Genomic DNA, 19,141 nt, shown 5'->3' with positions numbered 1-19,141 from the left:
CGCAGGAGCCTGTTGCACAGCGAAAGGGGAGGGGGGAAGGGAAAATGGTATTAATGTTGAGCTAGGCTTCTGCTGCAGCCCATAACAATGAGGCACTGTACGTGCCTGAACCGATACAAACTTTAATTTGATCGAGTTTGAAAACGGGGCCTTTTTGTGTCACTGTCTTTGCTACCCAAAAGCCTTTTGTAGTTTTGGTTTAATTATTTCCCAACTTCTATTTAGATGGGATTTAATTCATTCTCATGATTTCCTCATGTTATCAGACATTTAAAAACTCAATTTTAGGTAATTTAAATTAATCAAATGTTAGTTCAATAGAAGAGAAAAAATTCGACAGGGTTATATGACTGTAATTCTATGTTTATCTTGTCATGAATTAGAACTAAATGGCAGATGTAATTCAGCTGTACACGTAGTATAAAAAGTACCCTAATCGAGTTTTACGGTTTTAAGGACAGCTTCCGTATATGTAACTCAAGACTTTTCAGTGTTTGATCTAATTCTGTTGATGTTGAAATATAGATTTGTTACTAAATACTATTGCAATGATCATAATTTAATAAAATAGCATTTCTGGCTGCAAGATTATTTAAAATGAGCTGTGGGCAAATCAGCAATCTGTTCTATTTCCTGATTGGCTAAGAGTCAGGAAATGAAAGGAGCACCGTCCCACCCGATACCCAGTTCGCAAACACACAACAGTGCTCCCCTGGGCTCCGTGGCCACTACACTACACGAGGGGCAATACACTACACGAGGGGCAATACACTACACGAGGGGCAATACACTACACGAGGGGCAATACACTACATAACGAGAGGCAATATACTACACTACACGAGGGGCAATACACTACACGTGGGGTAATAAACCACACGAGGGGCAATAGACTACACGAGGGGCAATACACTACATAACGAGAGGCAATATACTACACTACATGTGGGGCAATACACTACACGTGGGGTAATACACCACACGAGGGGCAATAGACTACACGAGGGTCAATACACTACATGTGGGGCAAAACACTACACGTGGGGCAATACACTACACAAGGAGGAATACACTACAAGAGGGGCAATACACTACATGAGGGGCAATACACTACACGAGGGTCAATACACTACAGGTGGGACAATACACCACACGAGGAGCAATACCCTACATGAGGGGCAATACACTACACGTGGGGCAATACTCTCCAAGAGGGGCAATGCAGTACACCAGGAGTATATACTTCAAGTGGGGCAATACTCTACAAGAGGGGCAATACATGACACGAGGTAAATACACTACACGTGGGTCAATACTCTACAAGAGGGGCAATATATTACATGTGGGGCAACAACACTACAAGTGAGGCAATACACCACACAAGGAGCAATACACTACACGAGCGGCAATGCACTACACGAGGGGCAATATCCTACACGAGGGGCAATACACTTCACGAGGGGCTATACACTACAAGAGGGGCAATAAACTACACGAAGGGCAATAAACTACATCTGGGGCAATACACTACATCTGGGGCAATACCCTACACGACGGGCAATATACTACAAGTGGGGCTATACACTACGCGAGGGGCAATACACTGCATGAGGGGCTATACAGTTCACGAGGGGCAATACACTACATGTGGGGCAATACCCTACACGAGGGGCAATAAACTACATGAGGGGCAATACACTACACGAGGGGCAATACACTCCATGTGGGGCAATACACTACATGAGGGGCAATACACTTCACGAGGGGCTATATACTACACGAGGGGCAATACATTACACGAGGGGCAACACACTAGACGAGGGGCAATACACTACATCTGGGGCAATACAATACATCTGGGTCAATACCCTACATATGGGGCAATACACTTCATGAGGGGCTACACATTACACGAGGGGCAATACACTGCACTACGGCCAATACACTACACGAGGGGAAATACACTACACAAGGGGCAATAAAGTTCACGAGGGGCAATACACTACACGAGGTTAAATACACTACACGTGTTGCAATATAGTTTACGAGGGGCAATGCCCTACGCGAGGGGCAATACACTTCAAGAGGAGCTACAAACTACACGTGGGGCAATACAGTTCACGAGGGGCAATAAACTACACGAGGGGCAATACAGTTCACGAGGGGCTATAAACTACACGAGGGGCAATACAGTTCACGAGGGGCTATAAACTACACGAGGGGCAATACAGTTCACGAGGGGCAATACATTACATGTGGGGCAATACACTACACGAGGGGCAATAAACTACACGTGGGGCAATACAATTCACGAGGGGCAATGCCCTACGCGATGGGCAATACACTACACGAGGGGCAATAAACTACACGAGGGGCAATACACTACATGAGCGGCAATGCACAACACGAGCGGCAATACATTACACTGCATGAGGGGCAATACACTACACTACACGACGGGCAATACACTACATGATGGGCAATATACTACACGAGCGGCAATACATTACACCGCATGAGGGGCAATACACTACACTACACGAGAGGCAATACACTACACGAGGGACAATACACTACACGAGCGGCAATATACTACACGAGGGGCAATACACTACACGAGGGGCAATACACTACACGAGCGGCTATACATTATACGAGGGGCAATAAACTACACGAGGGGCATTACACAACACGAGCGGCAATACATTACATTGCATGAGGGCCAATACACTACACTATACGAGAATCAATAAACTACACAAGGGGCAGTACACTACACGAGGGGCAATACACTACACGAGGGGCAATACATTACACGAAGGGCAATACACTACACTACACGAGGGGCAAGACACTACACGAGGGGCAATACACTACACGTGGGGAAATAAACTACAAGAGGGGCAATGCACTACACGAGGGGCAGTACACTACACGTGGGGCAATACTCTACACTACACGAGGGGCAATATACTACATGAGGGGAAATACACTACAAGAGGGGCAATATACTACACTACACGAGGGGCAATACACTACACGAGGGGCAATACACTACGCATGGGGCAATACTCTCCAAGAGGGGCAATGCAGTACACCAGGAGTATACACTTCAAGTGGGGCAATACTCTACAAGAGGGGTAATACATGACACGAGGGGCAATACACTACACGTGGGGCAATACACTACACAAGGAACAATACACTACACGAGGGGCAATACACTACACGTGGAGCAATAAACTACATGACAGGCAATACACTACATGTTGGGCAATAAACTACACGAGGGGCAATATACTACACGAGGGGCAATATTGTACACGAGGGACAATACATTACACGTGGGGCAATACACTACACGAGGAGCAATACACTACATAAGGGACAATACACGACACTACACGATAGGTAATACTCCACACGAGGGGCAATAGACTACACGTGGGGCAATATACTACACGAGTGGCAATACATTACACTGCATGAGGGGCAGTACACTACACTACACGCGGGGCAATACACCACACTACACGAGGGGCAATACACTACACGACATGAGGGGCAATAGACTACACGTAGGGCAATACACTACACGAGCGGCAATACAGTGCACTGCATGAGGGGCAATACACGACACTACACGCGGGGCAATACACGACATGACACGAGGGGCAATACACTACACTACACGAGGGGCATTACACTACACGAGCGGCAATACACAACACGAGCGGCAATACATTACATTGCATGAGGGCCAATACACTACACTATACGAGAGGCAATAAACTACACAAGGGGCAGTACACTACACGAGGGGCATTAAACTACACGTGGGGCAATAAACTACACGAGGGGCAACGCACTACATGAGGAGCAATACATTACACGAAGGGCAATACATTACACTACACGAGGGGCAATACACTACACGAGGGGCAATACACTACACTTGGGGAAATACACTACTAGAGGGGCAATATACTACACTACACGAGGGGCAATGCACTACACGCGGGGCAGTACACTACACGTGGGGCAATACTCTACACTACACGAGGGGCAATATACTACATGAGGGGCAATACACTACATGTGGGGAAATACACTACAAGAGGGGCAATATACTACACTACACGAGGGGCAATACACTACACGACATGAGGGGCAATAGACTACACGTAGGGCAATACACTACACGAGCGGCAATACAGTGCACTGCATGAGGGGTAATACACTACACTACATGCGGGGCAATACACGACATGACACAAGGGGCAATACACTACATGACACGAGGGGCGAGACACTACATGCAGGGCAATAAACTACATGAGAGGCAATACACCACAATATACGAGGGGCAATACACTACACGAGGGGCAATACACTACACGAGGGGCAATACATTACACGAGGGGCAATATACTACACGAGCGGCAATACATTACACTGCATGAGGGGCAATACACTACATTACACGAGAGGCAATACACTACACGAGGGGCAATACAATACACGAGCGGCTATACATTATACGAGGGGCAATAAACTACACGAGGGGCAATATGCTACACGAGGGGCAATACACGACACGAGGGGCAATACATTACACGAGGGGCAATATACTACACGAGCGGCAATACATTACACTGCATGAGGGGCAATACACTACACGACCGGCAATACACAACACGAGCGGCAATACATTACACTGCATGAGGGGCAATACACTACACTACACGAGGGGCAATACACTACATGATGGGCACTATACTACACGAGCGGCAATACATTACACTGCATGAGGGGCAATACACTACATTACACGAGAGGCAATACACTACACGAGGGGCAATACAATACACGAGCGGCTATACATTATACGAGGGGCAATAAACTACACGAGTGGCAATATGCTACACGAGGGGCAATACACGACACGACCGGCAATACACAACACGAGCGGCAATACATTACACTGCATGAGGGCCAATACACTACACTACACGAGAAGCAATAAACTACACGAGGGGCAATACACTACACGAAGGGCAATACACTACACTTGGGCAATACACTACACTACACAAGGGGCAGTACACTACACGAGGGGCAATACACTACACAAGGGGCATTAAACTACACGTGGGGCAATACACTACACGAGGGGCAACGCACTACATGAGGGGCAATACACTACACTACACGAGGGGCAATGCACTACACGAGGGGCAGTACACTACACGTGGGGCAATACTCTCCAAGAGGGGCAATGCAGTACACCAGGAGTATACACTTCAAGTGGGGCAATACTCTACAAGTGGGGCAATACATGACACGAGGTAAATACACTACACGTGGGTCAATACTCTACAAGAGGGGCAATATACTACATGTGGGGCAACAACACTACAAGTGAGGCAATACACCACACAACGAGCAATACACTACATGAGGGGCAATACACTACACGAGGGGCAATACACTACACATAGGGCAATAATCTACACGTGGGGCAATACACTACATGACAGGCAATACACTACATGCTGGGCAATACACTACACAAGGGGCAATACACTACACGAGGGGCAATATTGTACACGAGGGACAATACACTACACGTGGGGCAATACACTACACGAGGGGCAATACACTACACGTAGGGCAATAATCTACACGTGGGGCAATACACTACATGACAGGCAATGCACTACATGCTGGGCAATACACTACACAAGGGGCAATACACTACACGAGGGGCAATATTGTACACGAGGGACAATACACTACACGTGGGGCAATACACTACACGAGGGGCAATACACTACACAAGGGACAATACACGACACTACACGATAGGCAATACTCCACACGTAGGGCAATAATCTATACGTGGGACAATACACTACATGACAGGCAATACACTACATGTTGGGCAATTAACTATACGATGGGCAATACACTACATGTTGGGCAATTAACTATACGAGGGGCAATACACTACACGAGGGGCAATATACTACACGAGCGGCAATAGATTACACTGCATGTGGGGCAATACACTACACGAGGGGCAATATACTACCCTAGGGGCAATACACTACACGAGGGGCAATACACTACACGAGGGGCAATATACTACCCTAGGGGCAATAAACTACACGAGGGGCAATAGACTACACGATGGGCAATGCACTACACGAGGGACAATAGGCGACACTACATGAGGGGCAATACACTACATGTGGGGCAATACACTACACGAGGGTCAAAAAACTACACAACACGAGGGACAATACACTACACGAGGGGCAACATATTACACGAGGGGAAATACACTACACTACACGTGGGACAATACACTACACGAGGGGCAATACTCTACTCGGGGGCAATACACTTCACGAGGGGCAATAAACTTCACGAGGGGCAATACACTTCACGAGGGGCATTACACTTCACGAGGGGCAATAAACTACATGTGGGGCAATAGACTACACGAGGGGCAATACATTACACGAGGGGCAATACACTACACTACATGAGGGGCAATACACTTCACGAGGGTCGTTACACTTCACGAGAGTCAACAATCTACACCTGGGGCAATAAACTACACGAGGGGCACTACACTACATGAGGGGCAATACTCTACTCGGCTGCAATACACTGCACGAGGGGCAATACACTTCATGAGGGGCAATACACTTCACGAGGGTCATTACACTTCTCGAGGGGCAATACACTACACTACACGTGGGGCTATACATTACAGGAGGGGCAATACACTTCACGAGGGGCAATACAATACAAGAGGGGCAATACACTTCACGAGGGGCAATAAACTACACGATGGGCAATACACTACACGAGGGGCAATACACTACACGTAGGGCAATAATCTACACGTGGGGCAATAAACTACATGACAGGCAATACACTACATGCTGGGCAATTAACTATACGATGGGCAATACACTACATGTTGGGCAATTAACTATACGAGGGGCAATACACTACACGAGGGGCAATATACTACACGAGCGGCAATAGATTACACTGCATGTGGGGCAATACACTACACGAGGGGCAATATACTACCCTAGGGGCAATACACTACACGAGGGGCAATACACTACACGAGGGGCAATATACTACCCTAGGGGCAATAAACTACACGAGGGGCAATAGACTACACGATGGGCAATGCACTACACGAGGGACAATAGGCGACACTACATGAGGGGCAATACACTACATGTGGGGCAATACACTACACGAGGGTCAAAAAACTGCACAACACGAGGGACAATACACTACACGAGGGGCAACATATTACACGAGGGGAAATACACTACACTACACGTGGGACAATACACTACACGAGGGGCAATACTCTACTCGGGGGCAATACACTTCACGAGGGGCAATAAACTTCACGAGGGGCAATACACTTCACGAGGGGCATTACACTTCACGAGGGGCAATAAACTACATGTGGGGCAATAGACTACACGAGGGGCAATACATTACACGAGGGGCAATACACTACACTACATGAGGGGCAATACACTTCACGAGGGTCGTTACACTTCACGAGAGTCAACAATCTACACCTGGGGCAATAAACTACACGAGGGGCACTACACTACATGAGGGGCAATACTCTACTCGGCTGCAATACACTGCACGAGGGGCAATACACTTCATGAGGGGCAATACACTTCACGAGGGTCATTACACTTCTCGAGGGGCAATACACTACACTACACGTGGGGCTATACATTACACGAGGGGCAATACACTTCACGAGGGGCAATACAATACAAGAGGGGCAATACACTTCACGAGGGGCAATAAACTACACGATGGGCAATACACTACACGAGGGGCAATACACTACACGTAGGGCAATAATCTACACGTGGGGCAATAAACTACATGACAGGCAATACACTACATGCTGGGTAATACACTACACAAGGGGCAATACACTACACGAGGGGCAATATTGTACACGAGGGACAATACACTACACTACACGATAGGCAATACTCCACACGTAGGGCAATAATCTATACGTGGGACAATACACTACATGACAGGCAATACACTACATGTTGGGCAATTAACTATACGAGGGGCAATACACTACACGAGGGGCAATATACTACACGAGCGGCAATAGATTACACTGCATGTGGGGCAATACACTACACTACACGACAGGCAATACATTACACGAGGGGCAATGCACTACACGAGGGGCAATACACTACACGAGGGGCACTTTACTACCCTAGGGGCAATACATTACACGAGGGGCAATACGCTACACCACATGTGGGGCAATACCCTATACAAGGGGCAACATACTACACGAGGGGCAATACATTACACGAGCGGCAATACACTACACGAGGGGCAATACACTACATGAGGGGCAATACACTACATGAGCGGCAATACACAACACGAGCGGCAATACATTACACTGCATGAGGGGCAATACACTACACTACACGACGGGCAATACACTACATGATGGGCAATATACTACACGAGCGGCAATACATTACACCGCATGAGGGGCAATACACTACACTACACGAGAGGCAATACACTACACGAGGGACAATACACTACACGAGCGGCAATATACTACACGAGGGGCAATACACTACACGAGGGGCAATACACTACACGAGCGGCTATACATTATACGAGGGGCAATAAACTACACGAGGGGCATTACACAACACGAGCGGCAATACATTACATTGCATGAGGGCCAATACACTACACGAGGGGCAATACACTACACGTGGGGAAATACACTACAAGAGGGGCAATATACTACACTACACGAGGGGCAATGCACTACACGAGGGACAGTACACTACACGTGGGGCAATACTCTACACTACACGAGGGGCAATATACTACATGAGGGGCAATACACTACATGTGGGGAAATACACTACAAGAGGGGCAATATACTACACTACACGAGGGGCAATACACTACACGAGGGGCAATACACTACGCATGGGGCAATACTCTCCAAGAGGGGCAATGCAGTACACCAGGAGTATACACTTCAAGTGGGGCAATACTCTACAAGAGGGATAATACATGACACGAGGGGCAATACACTACACGTGGGGCAAAACACTACACAAGGAACAATACACTACATGAGGGGCAATACACTACACGAGGGGCAATACACTACACGTGGAGCAATAAACTACATGACAGGCAATACACTACATGTTGGGCAATAAACTACACGAGGGGCAATATACTACACGAGGGGCAATATTGTACACGAGGGACAATACATTACACGTGGGGCAATACACTACACGAGGAGCAATACACTACATAAGGGACAATACACGACACTACACGATAGGTAATACTCCACACGAGGGGCAATAGACTACACGTGGGGCAATATACTACACGAGTGGCAATACATTACACTGCATGAGGGGCAGTACACTACACTACACGCGGGGCAATACACCACACTACACGAGGGGCAATACACTACACGACATGAGGGGCAATAGACTACACGTAGGGCAATACACTACACGAGCGGCAATACAGTGCACTGCATGAGGGGCAATACACGACACTACACGCGGGGCAATACACGACATGACACGAGGGGCAATACACTACACTACACGAGGGGCATTACACTACACGAGCGGCAATACACAACACGAGCGGCAATACATTACATTGCATGAGGGCCAATACACTACACTATACGAGAGGCAATAAACTACACAAGGGGCAGTACACTACACGAGGGGCATTAAACTACACGTGGGGCAATAAACTACACGAGGGGCAACGCACTACATGAGGGGCAATACATTACACGAAGGGCAATACACTACACTACACGAGGGGCAATACACTACACGAGGGGCAATACACTACACTTGGGGAAATACACTACTAGAGGGGCAATATACTACACTACACGAGGGGCAATGCACTACACGCGGGGCAGTACACTACACGTGGGGCAATACTCTACACTACACGAGGGGCAATATACTACATGAGGGGCAATACACTACATGTGGGGAAATACACTACAAGAGGGGCAATATACTACACTACACGAGGGGCAATACACTACACGACATGAGGGGCAATAGACTACACGTAGGGCAATACACTACACGAGCGGCAATACAGTGCACTGCATGAGGGGTAATACACTACACTACACGCGGGGCAATACACGACATGACACAAGGGGCAATACACTACATGACACGAGGGGCTATACACTACATGCAGGGCAATAAACTACATGAGAGGCAATACACCACAATATACGAGGGGCAATACACTACACGAGGGGCAATACACTACACGAGGGGCAATACACTACACGAGGGGCAATATACTACACGAGCGGCAATACATTACACTGCATGAGGGGCAATACACTACACGACCGGCAATACACAACACGAGCGGCAATACATTACACTGCATGAGGGGCAATACACTACACTACACGAGGGGCAATACACTACATGATGGGCACTATACTACACGAGCGGCAATACATTACACTGCATGAGGGGCAATACACTACATTACACGAGAGGCAATACACTACACGAGGGGCAATACAATACACGAGCGGCTATACATTATACGAGGGGCAATAAACTACACGAGGGGCAATATGCTACACGAGGGGCAATACACGACACGACCGGCAATACACAACACGAGCGGCAATACATTACACTGCATGAGGGCCAATACACTACACTACACGAGAAGCAATAAACTACACGAGGGGCAATACACTACACGAAGGGCAATACACTACACTTGGGCAATACACTACACTACACAAGGGGCAGTACACTACACGAGGGGCAATACACTACACAAGGGGCATTAAACTACACGTGGGGCAATACACTACACGAGGGGCAACGCACTACATGAGGGGCAATACACTACACTACACGAGGGGCAATGCACTACACGAGGGGCAGTACACTACACGTGGGGCAATACTCTCCAAGAGGGGCAATGCAGTACACCAGGAGTATACACTTCAAGTGGGGCAATACTCTACAAGTGGGGCAATACATGACACGAGGTAAATACACTACACGTGGGTCAATACTCTACAAGAGGGGCAATATACTACATGTGGGGCAACAACACTACAAGTGAGGCAATACACCACACAACGAGCAATACACTACATGAGGGGCAATACACTACACGAGGGGCAATACACTACACATAGGGCAATAATCTACACGTGGGGCAATACACTACATGACAGGCAATACACTACATGCTGGGCAATACACTACACAAGGGGCAATACACTACACGAGGGGCAATATTGTACACGAGGGACAATACACTACACGTGGGGCAATACACTACACGAGGGGCAATACACTACACGTAGGGCAATAATCTACACGTGGGGCAATACACTACATGACAGGCAATGCACTACATGCTGGGCAATACACTACACAAGGGGCAATACACTACACGAGGGGCAATATTGTACACGAGGGACAATACACTACACGTGGGGCAATACACTACACGAGGGGCAATACACTACACAAGGGACAATACACGACACTACACGATAGGCAATACTCCACACGTAGGGCAATAATCTATACGTGGGACAATACACTACATGACAGGCAATACACTACATGTTGGGCAATTAACTATACGATGGGCAATACACTACATGTTGGGCAATTAACTATACGAGGGGCAATACACTACACGAGGGGCAATATACTACACGAGCGGCAATAGATTACACTGCATGTGGGGCAATACACTACACGAGGGGCAATATACTACCCTAGGGGCAATACACTACACGAGGGGCAATACACTACACGAGGGGCAATATACTACCCTAGGGGCAATAAACTACACGAGGGGCAATAGACTACACGATGGGCAATGCACTACACGAGGGACAATAGGCGACACTACATGAGGGGCAATACACTACATGTGGGGCAATACACTACACGAGGGTCAAAAAACTACACAACACGAGGGACAATACACTACACGAGGGGCAACATATTACACGAGGGGAAATACACTACACTACACGTGGGACAATACACTACACGAGGGGCAATACTCTACTCGGGGGCAATACACTTCACGAGGGGCAATAAACTTCACGAGGGGCAATACACTTCACGAGGGGCATTACACTTCACGAGGGGCAATAAACTACATGTGGGGCAATAGACTACACGAGGGGCAATACATTACACGAGGGGCAATACACTACACTACATGAGGGGCAATACACTTCACGAGGGTCGTTACACTTCACGAGAGTCAACAATCTACACCTGGGGCAATAAACTACACGAGGGGCACTACACTACATGAGGGGCAATACTCTACTCGGCTGCAATACACTGCACGAGGGGCAATACACTTCATGAGGGGCAATACACTTCACGAGGGTCATTACACTTCTCGAGGGGCAATACACTACACTACACGTGGGGCTATACATTACACGAGGGGCAATACACTTCACGAGGGGCAATAAACTACACGATGGGCAATACACTACACGAGGGGCAATACACTACACGTAGGGCAATAATCTACACGTGGGGCAATAAACTACATGACAGGCAATACACGACATGCTGGGTAATACACTACACAAGGGGCAATACACTACACGAGGGGCAATATTGTACACGAGGGACAATACACTACACGTGGGGCAATACACTACACGAGGGGCAATACACTACACAAGGGACAATACACGACACTACACGATAGGCAATACTCCACACGTAGGGCAATAATCTATACGTGGGACAATACACTACATGACAGGCAATACACTACATGTTGGGCAATTAACTATACGAGGGGCAATACACTACACGAGGGGCAATATACTACACGAGCGGCAATAGATTACACTGCATGTGGGGCAATACACTACACTACACGACAGGCAATACATTACACGAGGGGCAATGCACTACACGAGGGGCAATACACTACACGAGGGGCACTTTACTACCCTAGGGGCAATACATTACACGAGGGGCAATACGCTACACCACATGTGGGGCAATACCCTATACAAGGGGCAACATACTACACGAGGGGCAATACATTACACGAGCGGCAATACACTACACGAGGGGCAATACACTACATGAGGGGCAATACACTACATGAGCGGCAATACACAACACGAGCGGCAATACATTACACTGCATGAGGGGCAATACACTACACTACACGACGGGCAATACACTACATGATGGGCAATATACTACACGAGCGGCAATACATTACACCGCATGAGGGGCAATACACTACACTACACGAGAGGCAATACACTACACGAGGGACAATACACTACACGAGCGGCAATATACTACACGAGGGGCAATACACTACACGAGGGGCAATACACTACACGAGCGGCTATACATTATACGAGGGGCAATAAACTACACGAGGGGCATTACACAACACGAGCGGCAATACATTACATTGCATGAGGGCCAATACACTACACGAGGGGCAATACACTACACGTGGGGAAATACACTACAAGAGGGGCAATATACTACACTACACGAGGGGCAATGCACTACACGAGGGACAGTACACTACACGTGGGGCAATACTCTACACTACACGAGGGGCAATATACTACATGAGGGGCAATACACTACATGTGGGGAAATACACTACAAGAGGGGCAATATACTACACTACACGAGGGGCAATACACTACACGAGGGGCAATACACTACGCATGGGGCAATACTCTCCAAGAGGGGCAATGCAGTACACCAGGAGTATACACTTCAAGTGGGGCAATACTCTACAAGAGGGATAATACATGACACGAGGGGCAATACACTACACGTGGGGCAAAACACTACACAAGGAACAATACACTACATGAGGGGCAATACACTACACGAGGGGCAATACACTACACGTGGAGCAATAAACTACATGACAGGCAATACACTACATGTTGGGCAATAAACTACACGAGGGGCAATATACTACACGAGGGGCAATATTGTACACGAGGGACAATACATTACACGTGGGGCAATACACTACACGAGGAGCAATACACTACATAAGGGACAATACACGACACTACACGATAGGTAATACTCCACACGAGGGGCAATAGACTACACGTGGGGCAATATACTACACGAGTGGCAATACATTACACTGCATGAGGGGCAGTACACTACACTACACGCGGGGCAATACACCACACTACACGAGGGGCAATACACTACACGACATGAGGGGCAATAGACTACACGTAGGGCAATACACTACACGAGCGGCAATACAGTGCACTGCATGAGGGGCAATACACGACACTACACGCGGGGCAATACACGACATGACACGAGGGGCAATACACTACACTACACGAGGGGCATTACACTACACGAGCGGCAATACACAACACGAGCGGCAATACATTACATTGCATGAGGGCCAATACACTACACTATACGAGAGGCAATAAACTACACAAGGGGCAGTACACTACACGAGGGGCATTAAACTACACGTGGGGCAATAAACTACACGAGGGGCAACGCACTACATGAGGGGCAATACATTACACGAAGGGCAATACACTACACTACACGAGGGGCAATACACTACACGAGGGGCAATACACTACACTTGGGGAAATACACTACTAGAGGGGCAATATACTACACTACACGAGGGGCAATGCACTACACGCGGGGCAGTACACTACACGTGGGGCAATACTCTACACTACACGAGGGGCAATATACTACATGAGGGGCAATACACTACATGTGGGGAAATACACTACAAGAGGGGCAATATACTACACTACACGAGGGGCAATACACTACACGACATGAGGGGCAATAGACTACACGTAGGGCAATACACTACACGAGCGGCAATACAGTGCACTGCATGAGGGGTAATACACTACACTACACGCGGGGCAATACACGACATGACACAAGGGGCAATACACTACATGACACGAGGGGCTATACACTACATGCAAGGCAATAAACTACATGAGAGGCAATACACCACAATATACGAGGGGCAATACACTACACAAGGGGCATTAAACTACACGTGGGGCAATACACTACACGAGGGGCAACGCACTACATGAGGGGCAATACACTACACTACACGAGGGGCAATGCACTACACGAGGGGCAGTACACTACACGTGGGGCAATACTCTCCAAGAGGGGCAATGCAGTACACCAGGAGTATACACTTCAAGTGGGGCAATACTCTACAAGTGGGGCAATACATGACACGAGGTAAATACACTACACGTGGGTCAATACTCTACAAGAGGGGCAATATACTACATGTGGGGCAACAACACTACAAGTGAGGCAATACACCACACAACGAGCAATACACTACATGAGGGGCAATACACTACACGAGGGGCAATACACTACACATAGGGCAATAATCTACACGTGGGGCAATACACTACATGACAGGCAATACACTACATGCTGGGCAATACACTACACAAGGGGCAATACACTACACGAGGGGCAATATTGTACACGAGGGACAATACACTACACGTGGGGCAATACACTACACGAGGGGCAATACACTACACGTAGGGCAATAATCTACACGTGGGGCAATACACTACATGACAGGCAATGCACTACATGCTGGGCAATACACTACACAAGGGGCAATACACTACACGAGGGGCAATATTGTACACGAGGGACAATACACTACACGTGGGGCAATACACTACACGAGGGGCAATACACTACACAAGGGACAATACACGACACTACACGATAGGCAATACTCCACACGTAGGGCAATAATCTATACGTGGGACAATACACTACATGACAGGCAATACACTACATGTTGGGCAATTAACTATACGATGGGCAATACACTACATGTTGGGCAATTAACTATACGAGGGGCAATACACTACACGAGGGGCAATATACTACACGAGCGGCAATAGATTACACTGCATGTGGGGCAATACACTACACGAGGGGCAATATACTACCCTAGGGGCAATACACTACACGAGGGGCAATACACTACACGAGGGGCAATATACTACCCTAGGGGCAATAAACTACACGAGGGGCAATAGACTACACGATGGGCAATGCACTACACGAGGGACAATAGGCGACACTACATGAGGGGCAATACACTACATGTGGGGCAATACACTACACGAGGGTCAAAAAACTACACAACACGAGGGACAATACACTACACGAGGGGCAACATATTACACGAGGGGAAATACACTACACTACACGTGGGACAATACACTACACGAGGGGCAATACTCTACTCGGGGGCAATACACTTCACGAGGGGCAATAAACTTCACGAGGGGCAATACACTTCACGAGGGGCATTACACTTCACGAGGGGCAATAAACTACATGTGGGGCAATAGACTACACGAGGGGCAATACATTACACGAGGGGCAATACACTACACTACATGAGGGGCAATACACTTCACGAGGGTCGTTACACTTCACGAGAGTCAACAATCTACACCTGGGGCAATAAACTACACGAGGGGCACTACACTACATGAGGGGCAATACTCTACTCGGCTGCAATACACTGCACGAGGGGCAATACACTTCATGAGGGGCAATACACTTCACGAGGGTCATTACACTTCTCGAGGGGCAATACACTACACTACACGTGGGGCTATACATTACACGAGGGGCAATACACTTCACGAGGGGCAATACAATACAAGAGGGGCAATACACTTCACGAGGGGCAATAAACTACACGATGGGCAATACACTACACGAGGGGCAATACACTACACGTAGGGCAATAATCTACACGTGGGGCAATAAACTACATGACAGGCAATACACTACATGCTGGGCAATTAACTATACGATGGGCAATACACTACATGTTGGGCAATTAACTATACGAGGGGCAATACACTACACGAGGGGCAATATACTACACGAGCGGCAATAGATTACACTGCATGTGGGGCAATACACTACACGAGGGGCAATATACTACCCTAGGGGCAATACACTACACGAGGGGCAATACACTACACGAGGGGCAATATACTACCCTAGGGGCAATAAACTACACGAGGGGCAATAGACTACACGATGGGGAATGCACTACACGAGGGACAATAGGCGACACTACATGAGGGGCAATACACTACATGTGGGGCAATACACTACACGAGGGTCAAAAAACTACACAACACGAGGGACAATACACTACACGAGGGGCAACATATTACACGAGGGGAAATACACTACACTACACGTGGGACAATACACTACACGAGGGGCAATACTCTACTCGGGGGCAATACACTTCACGAGGGGCAATAAACTTCACGAGGGGCAATACACTTCACGAGGGGCATTACACTTCACGAGGGGCAATAAACTACATGTGGGGCAATAGACTACACGAGGGGCAATACATTACACGAGGGGCAATACACTACACTACATGAGGGGCAATACACTTCACGAGGGTCGTTACACTTCACGAGAGTCAACAATCTACACCTGGGGCAATAAACTACACGAGGGGCACTACACTACATGAGGGGCAATACTCTACTCGGCTGCAATACACTGCACGAGGGGCAATACACTTCATGAGGGGCAATACACTTCACGAGGGTCATTACACTTCTCGAGGGGCAATACACTACACTACACGTGGGGCTATACATTACACGAGGGGCAATACACTTCACGAGGGGCAATACAATACAAGAGGGGCAATACACTTCACGAGGGGCAATAAACTACACGATGGGCAATACACTACACGAGGGGCAATACACTACACGTAGGGCAATAATCTACACGTGGGGCAATAAACTACATGACAGGCAATACACTACATGCTGGGTAATACACTACACAAGGGGCAATACACTACACGAGGGGCAATATTGTACACGAGGGACAATACACTACACTACACGATAGGCAATACTCCACACGTAGGGCAATAATCTATACGTGGGACAATACACTACATGACAGGCAATACACTACATGTTGGGCAATTAACTATACGAGGGGCAATACACTACACGAGGGGCAATATACTACACGAGCGGCAATAGATTACACTGCATGTGGGGCAATACACTACACTACACGACAGGCAATACATTACACGAGGGGCAATGCACTACACGAGGGGCAATACACTACACGAGGGGCACTTTACTACCCTAGGGGCAATACATTACACGAGGGGCAATACGCTACACCACATGTGGGGCAATACCCTATACAAGGGGCAACATACTACACGAGGGGCAATACATTACACGAGCGGCAATACACTACACGAGGGGCAATACACTACATGAGGGGCAATACACTACATGAGCGGCAATACACAACACGAGCGGCAATACATTACACTGCATGAGGGGCAATACACTACACTACACGACGGGCAATACACTACATGATGGGCAATATACTACACGAGCGGCAATACATTACACCGCATGAGGGGCAATACACTACACTACACGAGAGGCAATACACTACACGAGGGACAATACACTACACGAGCGGCAATATACTACACGAGGGGCAATACACTACACGAGGGGCAATACACTACACGAGCGGCTATACATTATACGAGGGGCAATAAACTACACGAGGGGCATTACACAACACGAGCGGCAATACATTACATTGCATGAGGGCCAATACACTACACGAGGGGCAATACACTACACGTGGGGAAATACACTACAAGAGGGGCAATATACTACACTACACGAGGGGCAATGCACTACACGAGGGACAGTACACTACACGTGGGGCAATACTCTACACTACACGAGGGGCAATATACTACATGAGGGGCAATACACTACATGTGGGGAAATACACTACAAGAGGGGCAATATACTACACTACACGAGGGGCAATACACTACACGAGGGGCAATACACTACGCA

This window comes from Pristiophorus japonicus, chromosome 4 (genome assembly GCF_044704955.1).
Source record: "Pristiophorus japonicus isolate sPriJap1 chromosome 4, sPriJap1.hap1, whole genome shotgun sequence".
In the NCBI taxonomy this organism is placed as follows: Eukaryota; Metazoa; Chordata; class Chondrichthyes; family Pristiophoridae; genus Pristiophorus; species Pristiophorus japonicus.
Note: the sequence above shows the minus strand (reverse complement) of the source record.